This window comes from Lissotriton vulgaris, chromosome 4_1 (genome assembly GCF_964263255.1).
Source record: "Lissotriton vulgaris chromosome 4_1, aLisVul1.2, whole genome shotgun sequence".
Lineage (NCBI taxonomy): Eukaryota > Metazoa > Chordata > Amphibia > Caudata > Salamandridae > Lissotriton > Lissotriton vulgaris.
In genome coordinates, this window is record NC_141691.1 from 1312130415 (window position 1) to 1312153785 (window position 23371).

Below are 23371 nucleotides of genomic sequence, written 5' to 3' on the forward strand. Positions count from 1 at the left end.
CGATCCTGATCTTGGACCCTGCAGTTCGTATTGTGTGCACTGGTAATACCCCGCTGGACTCTCTCGCCCCCGGTGTCCCCCCCCCCTGTCCCGTGGTTGCCAACATGGCGGGCAAGGGTGGCTTGGATGCGGGCAAGTCTCAACGGATCAGTCGGAAGCCGTCCCAATCCCAGTCTACTATTCCCGAGCGCTTCTCCCAGTCAAAGGGATCACTGGTGCAGGTGGTTCGAACAAAAGACCCGAGGAGGGATGAGTCGCCGGACGATTCCGAAATAACACTCAGGGACGTCATGGGTGCGATATCGGGGGTGAGGACGGAGGTGCACACACTTCGCGAGGAGCTATCCAGCAAGGTCGACTCCCTGAAAATCGAACTGAATCTCATCAGGACGGACCTTGGGAAAACTAACGACCGGGTGAAATCTTTGGACCTTAAGACATCCAGCCTGGTCACGGATGTCTCGGACATTCAGACGGAGGTGCGCACTTTGAAACAGGCTAATGGCGTACTGGCGCGTCGGCTGGACGAGTTCGAAGGCCGCGCGCGTCGCCAAAATGTCCGCATCACCGGAGTACCGGAAAAGGCCGAGGAGGACTCTGCTGAACTCTTTGTGGAAGAACTGGTGGTCAAGAGCCTACAACCGGGGGGCCTGAGCAAGTTCTTCTCGGTAGAGAGGGCCCACAGGATTCCGGGTGGGCCGCCCAAGTCGGGAGCAACCCCGCGCCCCATCATTGCGAGGCTGTTCAACTATAGAGACAGAGATGCTATCCTACAGGCTTCGAGGACCGCGGGCCCTCTCCATTTTCAGAACTCGGAAGTAAACTTTTTCCCGGACTTCACCCAGGCCGTTCAGAAACAGCGGCAGAGCTTCGCCGGGGTGAAGCGGCGACTCAGGGAGATGGGCCTACGGTACTCTATGCTATATCCTGCTAAGCTTCGCATCGAGCGCGACCACCGGACTTTCTTCTTCGACTTTCCTGACGACGCGGGACACTGGCTCGACACCCTACCCCAGGAACGACCTGAATCAACCGACCGGACGGAGGAAGCCACCGGAGGAGCGGCTGCACAGGAATGATTTCTTGACTATTTGTCTTCCGAGAACTGGGAAGCCGTGAGGTGCTTCGACTTTAGACATTGATGTACATATTGACTCATTTTGTTATTGATATGGGGGGTGACGGGAGGGGATGGGATGCCTCCTTTCTCCTTCGTGGGCTTTTTGTAGGTTAGTTTAGGGGCGACAGGCACACTGCTAGTTGGGGTGGATTTTAGTCTGATGCAGGGGTGCAGGGAGGGGGGTAGTTGGGGTGTGTGGTTTTGTACCTTTTCTTTCTCTACTCTTTTCTCCTGGCTGAGGAATTCTTGTTACGTTGTATCGCTGCACTGGGCGCTGATGTGGGGGGTGGGGGGGGGGACGCGGAGAGTCCTTGACGATGGGGGGTAAACTGCTTCATTTGCTGAGCTGGAATGTCAATGGGTTGGGAGATCGTATCAAGAGAGGTGTAGTGTTACAAATGATTAAACGGTGCTCTCCAGATATAGTATTTCTACAGGAGACCCACTTGGTGGGTCATGCATGTAAGGCCTTGAATAGACGGGGTTACAAAATGGTGGCTCACGCAGGTTTCTCCTCGGGCTCTAGGGGGGTGGGCATAATGGTGCGCGCGTCCCTTCCGTTGGAGGTGGAGTCTGTGCTGGCTGATGATAGAGGCAGATACGTGGCTTTGGTGGGTAGATGGGAGGGCCGCACGCTAGTTTTGGTTTCGGTTTACGTACCCCCGGGGTTGCAGGAGACCACATTCAGGGACTTGGGGGGCGCCATTTTAGGTCTTCCCGAGGGATTGTTACTGGTGGGTGGGGACTTCAATTCAGTTGTCTCAGGGGAACTGGACCGTTTTCCTCCCAGGGATCTTCGCCCTTCCCAGTCTTGGATGCCTGACTTTGTATGTTCCATGGGGATGGTTGATTGTTGGCGTCTGCTCCACCCTACACAGCGACAGTATTCCTTTCTCTCGGGTGCTCACGGTAGCTTCTCCAGGCTGGACTACGTCCTGGCCCCGGCGGCCCAGGCGCAGTCCGTTTCCACCGCGCGCCTCCTGGCCCGAGGTATCTCGGATCATTCTCCGGTCTGGATCTCGTTTGACTTCCAGGTCCCGGCATCCTCGCGGGTAGCCCCCATTAACCCGTGGTATTTTCGTGATCCGAAAACCCGATCCCTCCTAGTCAAGGCTATAGACCGGTACTTTGTTGAGAATACTGGCTCCGTGGCCTCGGCCGTCTCCTTATGGGAGGCCTTTAAAACCGTTCTTCGTGGCGAGGCCTTCTCCCTGATCGCGGAGGCACGCCGCCGCCGCGATGAAAACGTGGTGCGGCTGGAGTCTGACCTTGCAGACCTAAACGCTCAGCTGGAGCTGGGCCCGTCACCCGATTTGATCCATGCCCTCTCGCTTAAGCAATCCGAACTCCGGGCCACCGCTGCTGATGCAGCGAAGGCCTTAAGCAGGGAACAGCAAGGAAGGATCTACGATTCCGGTGATAAAGCTGGGAAGCTCTTGGCCTGGTTGGACAAGCGGGAATTGGCGTCCCGGGTGGTCCCGGAATTGGTGGGAGAGGACGGCTTAACCTTGACGGACCCGGCGGCTATAGCCGGGTCTTTCGCTGAATATTTCGAAGGGGTGTACACCTCCGCTACCTCTCTCCCGGAATCCGCTTCGGCCTCCTATCTGGAGGATATTGACCTCCCCTGCCTCTCTGATCTTGACCGGGAGGACATGGACCGAGACCTGTCTGACGACGAGGTTGCCCTGGCGATTCGCTCGTTACGATCAGGTAAAGCGCCGGGACCGAATGGTATCCCGGTGGAATTGTACAAGCTAAGGGCTGACGCGCTAGCTGCACCGTTGCGCAAAATGTTCCTCGAGGCCCGCGAGCGGGGGGAACTCCCCCCAGACCAGAGACTCGCCACCATAGTGGTGATCCACAAAGAAGGGAAGCCGCGGGACCTGCCCCGGTCTTATAGACCCATTTCACTGTTGAATGCTGAACCCAAGATCTTAGCAAAACTGCTAGCCAACCGGCTGGTGGGCGTGATCACGGACCTGGTACATCCGGACCAGTCCGGGTTCATTCCGCACCGGAATACGGCGCTTAACCTGAGGAGGCTTCACGCAGTTCTGGCACGTGCCCACTTGCTTCGCGACCCGGCGGTTTTGGCTTCCCTTGACGCTACTATGGCTTTCGACTCCCTTGAGTGGAACTACTTGTGGGCAGTCCTAGCTAAGCTGGGCTTCGGGCCTTCCTACATTGGATGGGTCCGACTGTTATACTCTGCACCGCTGGCTAATGTGGCCGTCAACGGTAGACTTTCGGCTTCCTTCGCGCTGCACAGAGGTACCAGACAGGGCTGCCCGCTTTCACCGCTCCTGTTTGCGCTAGCGTTGGAGCCCCTGGCGGCAAGGATTAGAACGCACCCCGATGTTTCGGGGATCACGTGGTCGCCTGGCTTCGAGGATCGAGTGTCGCTTTACGCGGACGACATCCTCCTTTATCTTACCTCTCCTTGTCGCTCGCTCATTGTGGTTTTTGACCTGCTGGGAGTCTTTGGGTCGTTTTCGGGGTTGGTGATCAATTGGTCCAAATCCTCACTATATACGGTGTGTGGGGACACCCCGCGCCTCCCCCGTGGGTGCTCGATTCAGGTAGCCCAACAGGGCTTCCGGTACTTGGGCATCTACGTGTCGCTTGACCCCCGTGCCCGCTATACACGCAATCTTTTGCCACCGCTGGAGCGCCTACGGAGGGATGTTGAGATTTGGAAAAAACTGCCTATCTCTTTGATGGGCAGGGCGGCACTGTTTAAAATGATGGCGCTACCCCGCTTCCTATATGCTCTGCAGAACTCACAGGACCCGGTCCCTGCCAAGTACTTTGGCGAGATCGAATCCTTGCAGCGGGCACTGCTGTGGGATGGACGGCCGAGAATATCGTTGTCCAAACTGACCATTCCCTGCTATGACGGTGGTATCGCACTACCGGATATGCGGAGGTACTATTGGGCGTCTCAGCTCGCGGCGGTCAACCATGGCTTCTATGGCCCGGCGGTTAGCCCGGGCTACGCTATGGATCGATGGCTAGTAGGTGATGGCAATTACTACAGAGCTCTCTACTCCAGGTCGTTGGACCGTCGATTAACGGGCCCCACCAGAACGAGGGTACATGTATGGCGCACGGTGACGGACACCCTTGGCTGGAAGGATAAGATCACTTTGGCCACTCCCCTGTATGATTCTGACGTGCTGGGGAAATTGTGGAAGACCAAAGGTTTTGACCGGTGGGACACCATAGGCATCTCTACAGTTGGTGACATGGTTGTGCGGGGCAGCATCAAGTCGTTTGCCTCGTTGCAACACGAGCACCAGCTGGCGCCGACAGAATATTTCCGACACGCCCAGCTTAGCCACGCCCTCTCTCCTCACGTCACTGTCGGTGATGCCATCCCTGAGTCTTCGCCCCTGGAGGATCGGGTACTGGACGGCCATATGCCGGACAGCGCCATTTCCCTGACTTACAAGAAACTGATCAACGTGAGGGTGGACTTGCTTGAACGATTGCGGATGCACTGGGTGAATGACGGTATAGAAATGGATGATGAGGACTGGCAGTCGGCGGCCTCTTCCCCCAGGGAGGTGGCCATATCGGCGCGATTACGTCTGGTCCAGCTGAAGATCCTCCATAGGGTGTATGTTACCGGCCCCAGGCTCATCCATATGGGGCTTTCTACGGATGGCCTGTGTCGGCGGGGTTGTGGTATGCTTGCCACCTTCCTGCACATCATCTGGGAGTGCCCCGGTGTGGCTCGGTACTGGATGCGAGTGCATGAGGTGATGGAGGAGGTGACGGGTGTGGCCCTACCAGCCGAGGCTCGACGTTGCCTCCTCAATGTGTGGTGTCCGAATGACTACAGTGTGGCCCAGACTCGATGGGTAACCTTAGGGAATATGGTGGCCAAGAGGGACATTGCCCAGAAATGGGGCGCGCCCGCTCCCCCGTCCCTTAGCCTCTGGCAGAACAATATGGACTGGTGCATGATGCGGGAGAAAACGGTGTATGTGGCCAGGGGCAAGCCCAGAATGTGGAGATCGGTGTGGGGAGCCTGGAACTCTTATCGGGGCGATTTATGCGAACCCCCGCCTGAACCGGAAGTGGACGTCCAGCCCTCCCCATAGAATGCTACCCTTCCCATGATTCCAGACAGAACATCCTGGAATGGAACCCCCCCGTACCTTCGTACTGCAATTGTAACCTTGAGTTGAGTTGGATGTGCGGCCCCCGGCCCCCTCCCACTGTGCCCCTTTACTATGCTTGCACTGTCCTCGGCCAATTCTTTCCTTACTTTCTCTTTCTCTTAACCTTTTCGTGCCTAGGCACTTCGTTTCTGGTGGCCTTCCGGGGCCCCTTTCTCTATTATGGTTTCTAAGTTGTTCCCTATTGAAAATTAAACCTGACTGCTGCTGCGTACTGTTTTGTACATGACTCTATATGCCACCTTAATGCTGCCTGGCCTCCGGGATGTACGGCTGAATAGCGGTGTACTTTTTCTATAAATAAAGGTTTTCCAAAAAAAAAAAAAAAAAGAAACAGAACGGGATATTCAGGCCCGAGGGGACGTACGAATGATCGTGCTAGGTTTGAATCCAGTGGGCGTAGGCAAGATGGGTACAATACCTTCGATAGGCTGAACCAGTATCAAATATCTGAATGTATCCCTCCTGAACTTCAAGATGCTGTCTATGCATAGAATTGATTAGGATGGGGTATGGAATCGGTTGAGGTTCCAGTAGATCAGAAAGGTCCATATATTACATCGCATGTTTTGGGTTCTACTGATCGGTTTCTGGTTGATACAGGAGCTACTCGTAGCCCCTTGTCTAAACAATTGGTTTCGAGGGCTCCCCTGTCTGGCACAATGATTACATCGATAGGGTTTGATGGAACACCTTCCCTTAGCCCATTGTCACAACCACTTCCATTCCACATTGATAAGTTTACAGCTCCTTGTCCGTTCTTGTTGTCTCCAAATACACCAGACAATATTGTGGGCCTTGATATGATAAAGCACTTTAGGGCTACGATACGCTGCTCTCCTGAAGGGGTGCGCATAATTTTGAATGAGAATGAGAATCATCCTATTACTGAGAGATCGTGTCTCGTTAAGGAAGATGCTGCTTTGGCTTCACTCCCTAGCTTTTTGTGGGCCACTTCTGATACTAATGTAGAGCAGATGGTTATTCCCCCGTTGCACATTAGTGTCAAGGAGGGTGCTTTGTTGCCCAGGGAGCCACAATATAAGATTCCACGAGAAGGAGAAGAAGCATTGACACACATTATTAAAGTTGGAGTTGTGGAAGAAATACCCTACAATGTCTGCAATAGCCCCATTCTTCCTATAATAAAGAAAGACACTGATACTAGGACTTATCGTTTTATCACTGATTTAAGGGAGGTATATAAAATTGTGGTGCCTCAATGCCATGTGGTTTCTGATATAACTACATTGCTTACTTTGGTTCCACCCACAGCAACTACGTTTTCTGTTATAGACCTGAAGAACACTTTCTTTTCGATCCCTATTCATCCTGATAGCCGATATTTATTCGGTTTCACCTTGAATAATAGATCGTATAGATTTTGTAGAGTTCCTCAAGGTTATACGGAGAGTCCAAGTATTTATAGTCAGGCATTGAAAAGGCAGCTGGATTCTTTTGAACTACCGACAGGAGTGGCTCTCATTCAATATGTTGATGACATATTGTTGGCAGCCGATACGCCTGAACAATGTGAGGAAAGTACCTTATCCTTGCTCTCCTTCCTTGCCACGCACCACCATAAAGTGTCACAGAAGAAATTGTATTATTGTAGACCAAAGGCGACCTACTTAGGTCATCTTCTGTCTAAGGAGGGGCGTGCACTGACACCAGACCTTATTCAAGCAATATTAGATACACCAGTGCCTTCCACTCAGAAAGATGTTCGTGCTTTCATTGGTCTGACTTCATTTTGTAGACAATGGATATTAGGATTTTCACATATTGTAAAACCTTTGTTAGCACTTTCAACAAAAGACACCCCGATCCCCCTATCATGGACAGACGAATGTCAGAATGCTTTCTGTCAGTTAAGACAAGCCCTTTGTTCAGCACCAGTGTTAGGCACACCAGATTTTTACGAAGGTCTTTACACTTTATGTACATGAGAAAGATGGGTGCGCATTGTCCATTTTAGTGCAGACACATGGTGATAAACAGTGTCCTTGCGCATACTTTTCAGCAGTACTCAATCCTGTTGCACGAGGGTTACCTGGGTGTTTTCGATCAGTTGCAGCAACAGCTGTATCTATACGACAGAGTGAAGGAATAGTTTTGTCGCACAAATTGTTGGTGCTAGTACCCCATGCGGTAGATGCTTTACTGAATCAAACGAAAGAGCAGTATTTAACTAGTGCCCGTTTAACAGGATATGAGTTATTGTTGCTGGCTCCTCTTATTACTTTGAAGAGGTGCGCGACTTTAAATCCAGCTACATTGCTGCCATATCCGGCATCTGAATCTCAGTTGAAAGAATTACATGATTGTATTTTTCTTACTGAGGAACAAACAAAAGGGTCGCATTGACTTGCAAGATACGCCCCTTCCAGATATGGATGGGGAACAATGGGTTGATGGGTCATGTTTGAAGCTGCCAAATGGTACAACTTCTGCAGCCTATGCAATCACGACACTTGAGACAGTGGTAGAAACAGCTCCCATACCACAGTGATCAGCTCAGGCAGCTGAACTAATCGCACTGACAAGAGCATGTGAGCTTAGCGCTGGCTTGTGTGTAAATATTTATACAGACAGTCGCTATGCCTTCGGAGTCGGGCACGATTTCGGTCTGCTCTGGAGGGAGAGGGGGTTTTTAACATCTCATGGGATACAAATATTGCACGGAGAATTGGTGAACAACCTTTTAACTGCATTAAAATATCCAAAGAAGATAGCAATTGTGAAATGCAGTGCACATAAAAAGGTGACTGATAAAATAGGGCAAGGCAATGCTCTTGCTGACCAAACAGCTTGTGAAACTGCGAGGCGACAAAATGTTACCTCCATGTATATAGTAAAATCTCAAGCTGAGCTATGGCATGATGCTAGAGAAGAAGTGAGTTTATCAATGTGAGGGAAGAGGAATGGCTGTCCTATCTGTTCCCCAGAACTAGGTAGAATTTATCAGAAGTGGATAGGACACTTGTAACCACTTATACCAAGAGAAGTATTGAAAAACCCTCATAAACGTTGTGTATAACGAGAAGCGGTATATCTTATTCTCCGCCCCACACAGACGTTATGGCAACAATCATTGGGTTTAACAATTGGTATCTTGCCAGCCTCACCCGAGGCGATCTCTGGTTTTTTCGTGGCAGTCTCCAGAGAATTTTGAGTCACCCCACTGAAAGTGCGCAAGATGGATAAAATAGTTTCCAGACGATTTGGGTACTCTTTATTAGAATCGCTGGACCACTAGGTTAAAAATATCGGTATGCTCTCAGGATATTTAGGAGTCCATAGCATATATCAATAGGACTGAAAAAACATCAACATGTTTCTGCTCTCTTGGCCCGTGGGTCTAAGAGCATTCGTCAGGACAAATAAACACACACTTAACACAGATAAAACTACGTATCACTATTTGTGATGTAGATGGGTAGATTTTAACATAATAGTCTTACCCTTTGAGGTTCTATGGAGTCACCTAGAAAATTTAGAGAAAAGGTGGGGTCACTGGTGGCATTTAACCATTGTTCAGGAAATGGTTAACAAAGAAAACGTTTGTGTTGTTATCATAAAAGCTCAATTTGAGAACTTATTTATCAATTTATGGAAAACAGGAACAATGGTGACATTTAAGGCGAGTAATTAGTGGCGACATATTGACAGACTAGCGTTTCAGTGATAAGCCATGCAATTGTAATTTGTAATTTTCCCAAAATGAAGTTTGACATACCTCTAAGTTGGGTGAACTTTGAATGAACCTAATAGAAGGAACGGGCTAGAGAAGAAGTGTCAGACATACAGAAATCTGCTTCTGAAGCAGTACTCGAGCAGTGGTCTAAAGAAGGGGTACTGGATGATGAAGGTTGTTGGCGCAGCAAAAATATGGAGAGATGGAAATTACCTGCGACCTATTTACAACCGATGGTTCAAATGGCACATGGACTGGCACATGTTGGAGCTCTCACAATTACTAAATTGCTTGCACGAGTTTGGGAGCATCCTGAGATTGCCAGTACAGCTAATAGATTAGTGCAGTCCTGTTTGATATGCTTGCAGCATAATCCTGGAAAAGGGACACCCACCCCTGCAGGAGGGTTCGCTCCACCGACCGCCCCATTTGAAGTACTACAAATGGATTACATTCAGCTTGAGCGCTGTAACAATTTGAAGTATGTCTTAGTAGTGGTATGTGCTTTCAGTAAATGGATAGAAGCATACCCTACGAAAGATAATACAGCATTGACTACAGCCAAGGTGTTACTAAAGGAGTACTTCCCGAGGTTTGGTGTTTGTAAACTTTTGTGGAGCGACAATGGACCTCATTTTTCGGGGAAAATTGTGGAGTATGTCCTGAAAGGATTAGGAATAAAACAAAAATGTCATGCTGTGTTTCACACGCAGTCAGCAGGATTGGTGGAACGATACAATGCTACTCTGAAGCTTAAGCTAGCGAAAATTGTGGCCTCCACGTCCTTGAAATGGCCGGATGCACTGCCTCTGGAGTTATTGTCTATCAGATCGATACCCCATTTGCGATCTGGTCTTACACCCTATGAGGTGGTGTTCGGGAGGCCTATGAATATTTAGGGAGTCCCTTAGCCACACTCCATACACGATGTACCTTGTATACTGATGAATGACTATGTGGCGCGCTTAACAGATAATTTGCTGTGTATCCATCAGCAGGTTTGAGAAGCCCTTCCAGACAGATCTACGGGTGAGGCTCATGATCTGCGACCTGGTGACCACGTGATGATCAGGTCATTTGAAAGGTCGAGCAGTTTGGAGCCGAGGTGGCGTGGACTGGAACAAGTCCTTCTGGCAACAAGAACAGCAGTGCGAGTGACCAACCGGAAAAGGTGGATACATACCACCCACTGCCGCCGTGTTTCCCCCGACTTGGTGAAACCTGCTATGTTGACAGACTACTGAGACATCTTGGACACGGAGAAGAGCCCAGACCATCACACCTGACGAATCTGAGGAAGTCTTCCCGGACCACACTACTCCTGGAACATCGAGATACCATCTGAGACCAAGAAAAGAATCTACTGTGAAGAGGACTGGTTGAGCTATCGCCCGGGGTTAGTGAAACGGAATGCCGAAATGGCAAGGGGGGGATAAGCCTTGCCCAGTGTAGTAACACCCGTCTTGACCTTTGGTGAAGAAATCAACGGCTACCCTTTGGTCTCAGTGCTCATTTGCTAAGTCCTTGCTAGACAAACTTGTTCATGTTGCTATCAACATGAGGGACAAGAAGATAATTTGTGTTTTAGGTTTTGCTGTTACCATGATGGTCATAGCAACACAGCTTGGTTTGCAGAAAGAGTGGCGCCAGCACGAGAATATTTGTTTGCTTCCAAGTCCACATCAACCCCAAGACCACCCTCAGAGGCACCCTCCTCTACAGACCCCCTGGACAACGCACATAATTCAGCGAAGACATCGCCGACTTCATCAGCCCGCACGCCCTCTGCTCCGCTGACTACATCCTCCTCGGGGACCTCAACTTCCACATGGAGAACAACAACGACCGCAACACCACCACCCTGCTGGACAACCTCGCCAACCTGGGACTCAAGCAACTGGTGACCACCCCCACCCACTATGCCAGACACACACTCGACCCCGTCTTCTCATCCAGCAAGGACATCGCCTTCAGCCACGCCACCGGACTCCACTGGACGGACCACAGCTGCATCCACTTCAGCTTCGCAAGGACCACAATCCACCACCACCAGCAACAGGCTGCACGCAGGAACTGGAACAAGATCACAGCCGACCAGCTCGCTTCCTCCCTGAGCACGAACCCCCCCACCAGCACAACAAACCCTAGCCAGGCGGCCATCAACCTCACGAAGTGGATCAGCGACTGCGCAGACAAGCTCGCCCCCCCTGAGGACCCCGCCCAGCAGACCCGGCAGCAAGAAAGCCCCATAGTTAACCGACGAACTCAAGAGCTGCAAGAAGAACTGCCGAGCCCACGAGAGAACCTGGCGCAGAGACCCAACACCGGACAACATAACTGCCCTCAAGCTCGCCAACCGAAAACACCACCAACTCATCCGCGCCACCAAGAAAACTGCATTCAAGGAACGACTGGACAACAACGCACACAACAGCAAAGAACTCTTCAACATCGTCAAAGAGCTCTCCAAGCCCAACGCCGGAAACAACAACATCACCCCTTCGCAAGACCTCTGCAACTCCCGCGCCTCCTACTTCCACAACAAGATCGCGGACATACACAACAGCTTCAGCACTCAACCGACGAGCACCACGACCGAACCACCGCCCCCCTCCGCTCCTGGACTCCGATCAGCACCGAAGACACCGTCCGCTCGATGAACTCCATCCACTCCGGATCTCCAACCGACCCCTGCCCTCACCACGTCTTCAGCAAGGCCGACGCTATCATCGCACCCCACCTGCGGGACATCATCAACACCTCCTTCGACACCGCTACCTTCCCGGAGAGCTGAAAAAACGCCGAACTCAGCGCTCTACTCAAGAAGCCATCGGCTGACCCCACCGACCTCAAGAACAACCGCCCCATCTCGCTGGTCCCGTTTCCTGCAAAAGTCATTGAGAAGACCGTCAACAAGCAGCTGGCCGCCTTCCTCGAGACGAACGGCTCCCTCGACCCCTCGCAGTCTGGCGTTCGGGCCAACCACAGCACCGAGACCGCCCTGATCGCAGTCACCGATGACATCCGAGCGCTGCTCGACAACGGAGAAACAGCGGCCCTCATCCTCCTCGACCTCTCCGCGGCCTTCGACACTGTCTGCCACCGCACCCTAGTACAACGCCTCAGCAACGTCGGAGTCCAGGAGAAGGCACTGGAGTGAATCATCTCCTTCCTCGCTGGAAGGACACAGAGAGTCCGCCTCCCCCCGTTCAGATCCGAAGCCACCAAAGTCATCGGCGGCGTCCCTCAAGGCTCCTCGCTCAGTCCAACCCTCTTCAACATCTACATGAGCCCCCTCGCAGACATCGCAAGCCAGCACAACCTCAACATCATCTCCTACGCCGACGACACCCAGCTGATCCTCTCCCTTACCAACGACCCCGCCACCGCCAGAGCCAACCTTCACGAAGGGATGAAAGAGGTAGCCGAATGGATGAAGAACAGCCGCCTGAAACTGAACTCGGACAAGACGGAAGTCCTCATCCTGGGATCCTCACCCTCCGCCTGGGACGACTCCTGGTGGCCCCCCGCCCTCGGCAGCGCACCCAAACCAACAGACTACGCACGCAACCTGGGCTTCATCCTGGACTCCTCCCTCTCCATGACCAGACAAGTCAACGCCGTCTCCTCGTCGTGCTTCAATATCCTGCGCATGCTACGTAAGATCTTCCGGTGGATCCCCACCGAGACCAGGAAGACGGTCACCCAGGCCCTCGTCACCAGCCGTCTGGACTACGGCAACACCCTCTACGCCGGAACCACCGCCAAACTCCAGAAGAGACTCCAGCGGATCCAGAACGCCTCAGCACGACTCATCCTGGACATCCCCCGTCGCAGCCACATCTCCGGACACCTGAGAGATCTGCATTGTCTCCCAGTCAACAAGAGAATCACCTTCCGTCTCCTCACCCACGCACACAAAGCCCTACACAGCTAAGGCCCAGGATACCTCAACGGCCGCCTCAACTTCTACGCTCCCAAACGCCAGCTCCGTTCGACCAGCCACGCCCTCGCCGCCGTCCCCCGCATCCACAGAGCCACCACAGGGGGACGGTCCTTCTCCTACCTCGCCGTCAAGACATGGAACTCCCTCCCCACCCACCTCCGCCTGACCCAGGACCACCTCACCTTCAGGAGGCAACTCAAGACCTGGCTGTTCGAGCAGTAGCGGATCCCCCCCCCCAGCTCCTTGAGACCCTCTGGGTAAGTAGTGCGCTATATAAATACGATGATTGATTGATTGATTTGCCACTACTGCCGCTCCTCCTGAGCACTTTCATTTTACTCTTCCATACTATAAACAAACGCACAGACAGACTTATGTAAATAACACTTTCATTCAGATGTTGCATTATAAGCACAATACTACGAACACTACAAACTGTTGGGTGTGCGGAATGTTACCAGGTCATCAAAAGGAAGAAGGAACGCCTCTTATTCCTCTCCCTTTTTCCCATAATGGTTCCTGCTGTGCTTGGTATGCACTTCTGTTCACCTTAAGATGGCCATCAAAGAGTGGGCTTCTTTTTTTCGCCTCAACCAAGTTTGTCAACAAGATGAAAATGGATACCCACAAGCGGAGTGAACTAGATTGGAGTGGGAATAGTACCGACCGGACAATGCCTCCTCGCCACATATCTTTACCAAGACAAGAGCAACAAACACAACTGATTTATTTGTAATTTCTTTTTTTAAGGCTTAAGCAAATTTATGCATTAAAAATGAGGGAACAATTCCAGTTGGGGAAAGTGAAAGCACTACTGTTCTGGCATTTGACGGAAAGAACGACATTACATTTGTGACATCACATAATACATTCTTTATCTGTGGAAATAGAGGCTACCACCGGCTTCCGATGGGATGGTCATAAATATGTTATGTGTCGTTTTTACTGCTCCCTGTGTTTATAGCACCCAAAATGTATCATAAAAGCTTTGTATTATTTCATGAATTGGTTGTAAATAGAGGTAAGAGAACTATAAGCGTAGATAATATGGACCAGACAGACACATCACTACAACTATATGTTGATATTAATTTAGGCATTTTTCCTTTTGGGGGCACTGCTTTGAATAGTAGGAAAGTAAGACGACTAACACGTACCGTGGAAGCTGTTGCTAGCCAAACTGCTATGGCATTAGGAAATATTACTGAGGAGCTTCAAATTACTAGGATTGTAGTGCTCCAGAACCGAATGGTTCTACTTCTAGATGTCATATAGGCTGATTCAGGAGGTGCATGCCGCCTTATCGGAAGTAGTTGTTGTGTGTTCGTACCTGACAATTCACCCTCAGTGTATGGAGCAATTTTTAAATTGCTCCAAAATTGCTGCTGAAATTCATCCTGTGAATGGTACATGGACTTTTTCAGGTTGGATATGGACATTACTCACCACTTGGAGTTGGAGATTATTAACGATTCTACGTGCAATAATTGCTATGTTCTTTACCCTTTGCTTATGTTTGCAGTGCGGTCCCACACTATGTTCCGTTTGTATTACTGCATGCATCCCTTCCAAGAAAATTATAACTGAGATAAAAGCTCAGCAAATGATGAACCAAGAACTAGCTAAAATAATGCTTATTGACATCAATGATGTATACCAGGACTATTCAAGATATGGAGTAGCTTTAGCTAAATGCTAAAAGGATTGTCTGTCATAAATTAAGCAGCGATAGGGTTAGCATTCGCTGAAGCTACGAGTGTTTCAGCGTTATGTTGACCAGTTTACAGAGGCCATTTTGTATTCATGGCCTCCATTAAGAGTAACTGAACTACCTCATGGTCACCATGCTCTTTGTCCTACCTCTTCGCCAGTTGACCACATGGTCTGCCCAGGAACAGGCTATATTTAGCCAGCTGGTCAAGGTCCGCGCATGCGCCATCAAATACATCTGTTAATAATCGATCACTATTGAAAGATGTTTTTCCAAACTGGTTAAGTTGTTAAACTCCTCCCACATGCTGGATGTGCCCAACAAATGTCCTTATATGTACATAAAACCGTCTTACATGTGTAACACCCATTTGCCAGATTAGTGGATGTGTATAAAAGAATCACATGCCTTCTGTTCGGGGTGATACTTCTTGCATTAACGAAGGGTGCTGTTCGAATGTACCACCACCCCATGGGGTCCTAATAAACACCTCTTTTGTATTCCAGTTTCCGTGCCAACTTCTGTTCCATGTCAAAGAGTTACTTGCGGCATATGTAGGCTCACTGAAATTTGATACAACACCAGGCTCGCCGCCACCTAGAGAAACCTACCAAACCCACACATTTCTAAAAACTAGATAACTTGGGGAGTCCAATGAGGTATGGCTTGCATGGATCCCTCAACATTTCCCTACCCCGAATCCCCAGCAAACCTCAAATTTAGCTGTAAAAAACATATTTTCCACATATTTCTGTGTGGAATCACCATGGCGGCACAAATGTCCTACCGCACAGCGTCCTCCTTAGTGTCCCGAGTAAAATGATACCTCACTTGTGTGGGTGTCCATTGCAGAATTGGCTAAAATGTAGTGTTTAGAATTCTCAGTGCTATAGCCTTTTCCCTATGTTTTGGGCACTTCCCAGTCACAGGACCTTGCCCCACCCACACAAGTGAGGTATCATTTTACTCAGGATACTGAGGGGAACTCTTTGGGGTAGGACATTTGTGACAGCACGGTGATTCCACCCAAAAATATGTCAAAAATTTGAGTTTTTTCAGCTATATTTGAGGTGTGCAGGGCTTTCCGGGTAGGAAAATGTTGGGGGATCCACGCAAGCCATACCTCTAGTCTAGTTTTCAGAAATGTGTGGGTTTGGTAATTTTCCATGTTGGCCGCCGAGCCCGGGGCAAAAAACCCAGGTGACCCCTCTTGCAAAACCAGGTTGTTTTGTGGTAGGTCATTTTGATGTCCTCTCAATACTTTTTGGGCCCTTACATGTCATGGGTACTTGACCCACCCATGCGAGTGAGGTATCATTTTTATTGGGAGAACTGGGGGAACGCTGGGTGGTAGGAAATTTGTGGATCCCCGTAGATTCCAGAACTTTCCCACATAGAAATTTGAGAAAAAGTGATTATTTTCAGCTAAGTTTGAAGTTTGCGAGGCATTCTGGGTAGGAAAACATTGGGGAACCCCTGCTAGCCATAGCTCTCTGGACTCCCCTGGGTATATAGTTTTCAGATATCTGTGGGCTTGGTAGTTTTCTAAGATGGCAGCCAAGTCCGGGGCCAAAAATCCACACGACCCCTCTTGCAAAACCAGGTTGTTTTGTGATAGGCCATTTTGATGTCTTTTCAATACCTTTTGGGCCCTTGCCTGTCGCGGGTATTTGACCCACCCATAACAGTGAGGTATCATTTTTACCAGGAGACTTGGGGTAACACTGGGTGGTAGAAAATTTGTGGATCCAGGTAGATTCCAGAACTTTCCCACACAGAAATTTGAGAAAAGGGAGATTTTTTCAGCTAAATTTAATGTTTGCTGGGCATTCTGTGTAGGAAAACATTGGGGGACCCATGCAAGCCATACCTCGATAGACTCCCCTGGGAGTCTAGTTTTCAGAAATGTGTGGGTTTGATAGGTTTCCCAAGAAGGCCGCTGAGCCCAGGGCCGAAAACCCAGGTAACCCCCTTGCAAAACCAGATTGTTTTGTGATAGGACATTTTGATGTCTGATCAATACGTTTTGGGCCCTTGCCTATTTTTAAACATAGAGGTTGTGCCTTCAAAATCACAAGTGGGCAAAATAGAACAGGTTCCGGGGTGACATATGTATCTCTCCTTCAGTTTAATTGCGGAAAAATAATTTAGATATTGACCTTCCTATTCTCTAAAGATGTATTGTGTAATGACTTGATTTGTGAAAGTATTCAGTACCTGTTCTTCATCTACTACCACAATGTGGCTTCATGATCTATCACTGTACCATCACAACTGTTTAATAAAAAAAGAAAATAAAAAAAAAGAAATCCAGGAAGCGATTGTTCCAATCTATTTACCCTTTGATCCGAGAACCATTGGATCGTAGCTCCCTCTGGAGGGTCCCTCTAACCATGAATTATTCTTGGTACGGGCACCTCTCCATTAGCGGCTATAATAGTAATTTTTCTAGCTGCAACACCTTTTAACATTCAGTATTATCATAGTTACTGACAGGCTTAAATCTTGGGGCCACTGACTACACTGTTCTTGGACCTTTCAAGGGCCCACTGCTTATTCAAATTGAAGACGCTTCTTTATGAGAAACCAAGTGCTTTATGGCGAGTGTCCCACTTCCATTTTCCATTTTATTTATTGGAACCTACACAGTGATCATTGCCATGTACTGAAGGTATACCATTCCATTTTTAGATATCTTGAAAAATCCCTGACTCACTCAATCCAGGACTGGATGAGTGGTTTTTGCTGCTACTCGGTGAGGCTCTACACAACCATGTTTTGTCTTTTTAGTCATTTGTTCAAGCACACACTTTTTAAAATATTTATTCTCCTTCCCTTCTTCAACTTAGGCTGTCATTTTGTTTTTGTCCTGAAAAAGACCCTTCGTGATGACCTTATAGTAAAGACACTTGGATCAAAACGTCGACATACCACTGACTCACTTCCATAGTCATTGTAACCAAAAAAAAGTTGATGTTTCGGGTTACTGTGTGAACTAATTGCTTGGACAGAGATATATGTAAAAATATGTTTTATCATGTTTCATCATTTATGTGTTTGTGTTTCGGTTGACAGTTAATTCACTTTCTCACCACATGTCACATTAGCCACTAATTAATTGTCCATACCGTTTATACTTTTTGTCTGACAATCTTTCAATTGACTATAAAAGATATTTAAAGCTAAAGTATATACTCAAGTCTAATAAGCTTCTGTGTGTGCTTTAGATAAAGAATTTTTTGGGGGAAAAACTGTTTATAAACTCTATTGCTCTAAAGGAATTATTTTGTTACCCGATGGAACTCTTTTGTAGTCTATAATCACTGCCAAGAGCCAGTAGCAGCAAACATGAAGAATAAAATGAAAATAAAACAATTTTATAATCATTTTGTTTTTTCATCACAGATCTGAGTTTTGGGGCGGGACTATCCTGACAACAGCAGGAAGCATGAAGGAGGAGTGGTGGGCAAGTGAACATGTCAGTTTGGCAGCTGTCTTAGGATGGCCAAATCGAAATACGCACTTAGATTTCTCCAACCCGAACTATGTTGCACAGCTCTGTGAAGAACAGCAGGCACATGCCCCCAGTCCCTTTGAGAGTGCAAAAACAGCCAGCTCAATCCAATCCCGGTGCTTCTCTCATGCCAGCACGAGAACAGCATCTGGATTGAATAGAGGAGTCCTGAAGCCTGTGCAGCAGAGGAGTAGAAGAGCACCAAGGCAGCGAGGTGGCGAGTAAGTTATCCTTTTTTCTGGTACTGTCCTCCACGCTGCTTACCACTTTTCGTTGAGAGCAGCCCCCACTGTCTAGTGCACCGAAGATACCAAAACAACCCTCTCTTGCCCCCTCTCCCTGTGGTTCTCATGAAACATTTCTAATTTATGCTTAGGCAAGGGCCTCATGGTACAACCTGAAATTTCTTTCACATTAGGAGTTTTAAAAGGTTTTTAAAGGGTCGTCAAATGAGGTAGTTGGTCCTGTACTTGTTTTTAGTAATGTGTGTTTATTATAGAATTCGTATTAATAATACAATTATAAATTATTACAAACATACAAATGCATAGCAAATTGCACTCACAGATTTTATGAGAAAGGACACACATATATGGAAATGTGGAAAGCCATGAAAGATCTGTACAACTATCATTGCACCCAATCCTGTTTGGTAAAAGCTTGCATATGCCAAAGCAGACCTCCATCAGCTTTGCAGTCAATGTCATATTTTGTATACTTAAGGTGTTGAGAAATACAGTTTTGTCTTGAACTTTGCACAAAGGAATAGCATATTTAGATGTCACTAAAATCTGAACATCTTGAATCCTGAATAGGACAAGGCAGAAGAAAGAGAAATATGTAGCAAGCACAATAATGTCTTTTATGTGGCATATGATAGATTGTTTGCCTTGTGAGCTCAAAGATGTGCTTTGAGTCATTGAATTCCAGTCAGCTATTGTTTTTGAAACTGAAAATGTTATTTGTCATTTAATTGCCTCAAACAAATGCATCTGCTGTTTTCCTTTTTTCCACGTACAGATTGCTGCAAGCTAGCGCAAGTCAATACAATATTATCCAAACATTTGTAAATCCTTAAACACAATATTGCAATGTGTCAGTCTGCTGAAAACAGCATTTTTTTCCATGTTTTCAACTGGTTTTCAAGGCCTCTAGTGTCACTCCAGACAACGTTATTTTTCCATCTATGCTTGTCAACAGGCCCTTAGCTTCTGGTTTTATCGACTATAAAACAGCTATCAATTCCATAGGCAGAACAATAATATAGACTAAACTAGAAGCATGGCGGAATGTCCAATGGATTCTAAGTCCCATATACAGGCATTATGTTAATACCCAAGATTAGATCAAATAAAAGGATCAGAATCACTAAAATAACCACTAATAGAGACCTGAAAAAAAGCAGGAGCGGTCCATGCAGGTAAGTGCAGTGGGGGAGGGTGGGACGGGGATTCGACTGAGGGCGACGAGGGAAAATTATTTATTTATTTAAGTTTCCCTTGTTGTCATCTGTTGAACCCCCACACCCAGCCCCACTACTCTTACCTGCATGGGCCGCTCCTGAAAAAAAGATGTCTTGGGGGGATATTCACAAGGGCTTATTTCCGATTTATCTCCACCTTAACGCATCAAAAGTGGAGATAGATTTAACACCCCATTCACAAGCTGTTGCAAAATGCAGACATCGCCAGAATTCCCGCGATAACTGCCCCAAAATTTATCTCCACAGTGGACACCACCAACCAACCCTAATGAGATGCAGAGTAGGCGTTCCTGTGCAAAAACACACAAAAAAACACAACACCAATTTCACAACGAACTGCCAGATCTGCAATGCAAACCAAAAACAGGCGATAAGCCGCGGTAGCAGCAGGAAATTAACACGTAACTTTTGCTGCTGTTAAGCAGGATGACCACCTTCAGCATAAAAGGGAGCCAAGCCAAGAGCCACACCTGAAGACCCACAGATGCCATGAAGACAATGATCATGCAGCTCCCATATCCATGAGGGGGCCTAACATCCCCTGCCACCACCCCCAGCGCCCCCGAACCCACCCGGACATACAAACACCGTGCACGACACAAGAGCAAAGAAAAAAACGCATGAAGACGCACATTGCCAAAATAAATACACACATGTGTAGCCAGAACAACGAGAAACAGTCACACAGCACTGAAGTAACAACCAAAAACTTTATTGAAATACAACACAACACACTAATGCGGAAGACTCCTGTCGGGTCGTGAGGGAAAATCTAGACGTCACAGCCTAGAAAATAAACCACAAAATCAGAACATGAGTCATGCGCACATCAAAGGAGCGAGACACAGAGAAGGAAAGTAAGCCAGAGGGAGAAAGAGAGGGAAGGAAAGGAAGGGAGAGAGAGAGAGAGGGAAGGAAGAGAACGTGAGAGAGAGAGAAGGAAAGGAAGGGAGAGAGAGAGACAACGCAGCCCCTGCGCACACAGGCCCCACTGTTCACCTGCTGCCACTGGTGCTTCCACCAGTAGACACACCACGTGCCCGTGCGAGCTCAAGGCGGTAGGCCTGGATCATCCGCAACGCTTCGGGTGCCACTAACCCTGTGAAACACCAGCCAGCGCCACGTGGTGTTAGGCCAGTGACGTCCACAAGGCTTCGGGTGCCACTAACCCTGTGCGCAACAACTCATGAGCTCTTTATGATTGAGAACCATGGAGTATCTGTCATCCAGTCAACACCAGCAGAGGGGAATGTGATGTTGTTGGCCCCTTATATTTGTGGGGTCACATGACCTGTGATGCCTGTGCCGGATGGGTGTGGTGTGTGTGCAAACCTGCCCTCAGGGAGTGGCGGTGACATTCTGACAACTAGACCAATGACCTGCACACCACCAGTGAGAATGCCTACGACAGGTAGCTATGTGGGCCCCCCTTGGAGCGTAAGAGAAGTGATCTGGCCTGGCGTACGCTGGAACAGCATAGGGTGTGCAACAATGACTCGGGGATCTGGGCGTCGTTCAGTCCATGGCGGACAAAAAAGAAGTGACTAATGCGTGTGTCCCTGTTGTAGTGTCCTCGGCACCCGGAACACAATAGGCAATATAGCACACTGTGACTGGGATCCCACTAGATGTGCATCATTGACGTAAGGGAAATCAATGTCCCTACATTCATCCACACATTCATACATGAATGATGAAAGACATGACACAGCAGTGCGTTACTGGATGTTTATTGCACATCCAGTGGAGTTTTGCAGCTGAAGCGGTACAGGGCCATGTCAAACACACTACACAATATGGACCTGTAGAGTGCCAGCCAGAGTCCATCCGGGGATGACAATTACTGAGGAAGAGGAAGGGTACAGTCCTCAGTCTGGTCGCTGTGTCATTGGTCATCAATCAGCATATGGCAGTCCATGTCGCAGTCCAAAGTGAGTGCAGCGGAGTGCATTGGGGGTCAGCGGAAGGTCATGGGGCCATGTGCGGCACCAAGCAGAAACATGCCTGGTGGAGGAAATGAATGCTGGTGCCTCCTTCTGAACACAATCCCATCCACGTCCACATCCTCGGATGTGTGGTCTGCCCCACCTGTGGGTGTTGCAGTACCAGCTGCGCCACTGAGTGCCACTGACACAACAGGGGCCGGAGGAGGATTTTTGGCTGCACTGTGTGGCAGTGACACATCAGGTGCTGAAGTGGTTACACCTGCTGCACTGTGAGGCACTGACACACCAGGGGGCAGAGATGTGGATGGTGTGGGGGCAGCAGCATTAATCAGCGCCACACGTTGTGACAGCAGTGCCATGATAACGATCTGCAGGACATGGTAGAACGAACCCAGCTACATTTCGCTGATGTGCAGCGGTGACTGCCATCCTTTTTGCCTCCATCCATACCATGTCCTACATATGCCTCTGCATGTGAACCAGCTCATGGCTGGGATTGCTTGGGCCAGTATGAGCGGACAGGTGCTCTTCTCTCTGCATCATAACTCCAGCAATGTCAGTCAGGGCTTGTTGGAGACCATGGAGTGGGCCATGGGTGTCCATTAGGGACTGGAGCTGGTCCCTGATGGGACCTAGATACCCATGAATTGGCGTCCAGTTTGCTAGCTATGAGGTCGAACCCCACCCGCACCTGCTCAGCCGTCTCCCTCTGGCCCCCTTGCACACGGCATTGGAAGGCCATGATTTGTTTCTGGGGGTCTTCGGAGACTGCCGGGGCTGTGGGTGCCTCCTGTTGGGTGGTTTAGTTAGTGGGTGGGGTCTCCTCGATGCAGCTGGGCTGTCCTGATCCTGGATGTGAGTTGCGGATGATGACAATGATGTGTTGGAGGGCTTAGGTGTTGATGCTGTGGGTGTCCTCCTCATCATTAGTAAAGAGTGACTGGGACTGCTGTGCAGGAGGTGTTAACGATGCCTCTGAAATGTGAAGGGGAGATGGTGTATTACAATGTGTCCACATGTATGTAGCCACATGGTACATGTTGATATTCAGAGAGCATGGCATTGTACATTGTTACAGTCTGCAGATCAGGGCCATGACCCAGAATCATTGTGGGTGTGCACTGTGCTCTGCTTGATTGTGCATGTGTGCCATTGTGGCCATCTCCACCCATCCCCCTACTACCTGGTGGTCACTCACCCTGTTTCGATTCTGTTGTGTCCTGTTCAGCAGTGTTCAGTCCCCTGACTCTGGCCACAGTCTCCACACTGATGACTGTTGACACCAGCTCCTCCATGTCATCCAGCATGAGCTGCGTTGCTGGGCTCCCACCTCGAGCCTGCATTGCTGTCTTCTCGTTGGCTGCAGATTTCTCTTTGGTCTTGCTCTTGATGTCAATCCATCGCCTCTTGGCCTCGTACATTGACCTCTTGTGCTCTCCGACAGCATTCACCTTGTCCACGATGTCCAGCCGTATCCCATTTTTGGTGCCCAATGACACATTGCAGGTGACAAACATTTGTTGATGGTGTTCTATCACCTCTGTTATCAGGATCCTGTTTTTCTGCGGACTGAACTTCAACTTCCTCTTCTTCTTGTCCTTGCCCTTCCCTGCCCCCGAGGTCCCAGGCTGGTTGTCCGGGGTGCTTGTGGGGTTGCGCTCATCCTCTGCGTCTGCTCCGTCTGCCTCCATGGTGCTTGGGTGTTGGTCAGTTTGTGTTTGGATGTTTTTTCTACTTTTATAGTGATAATTCGAGCCTGCCATGTGT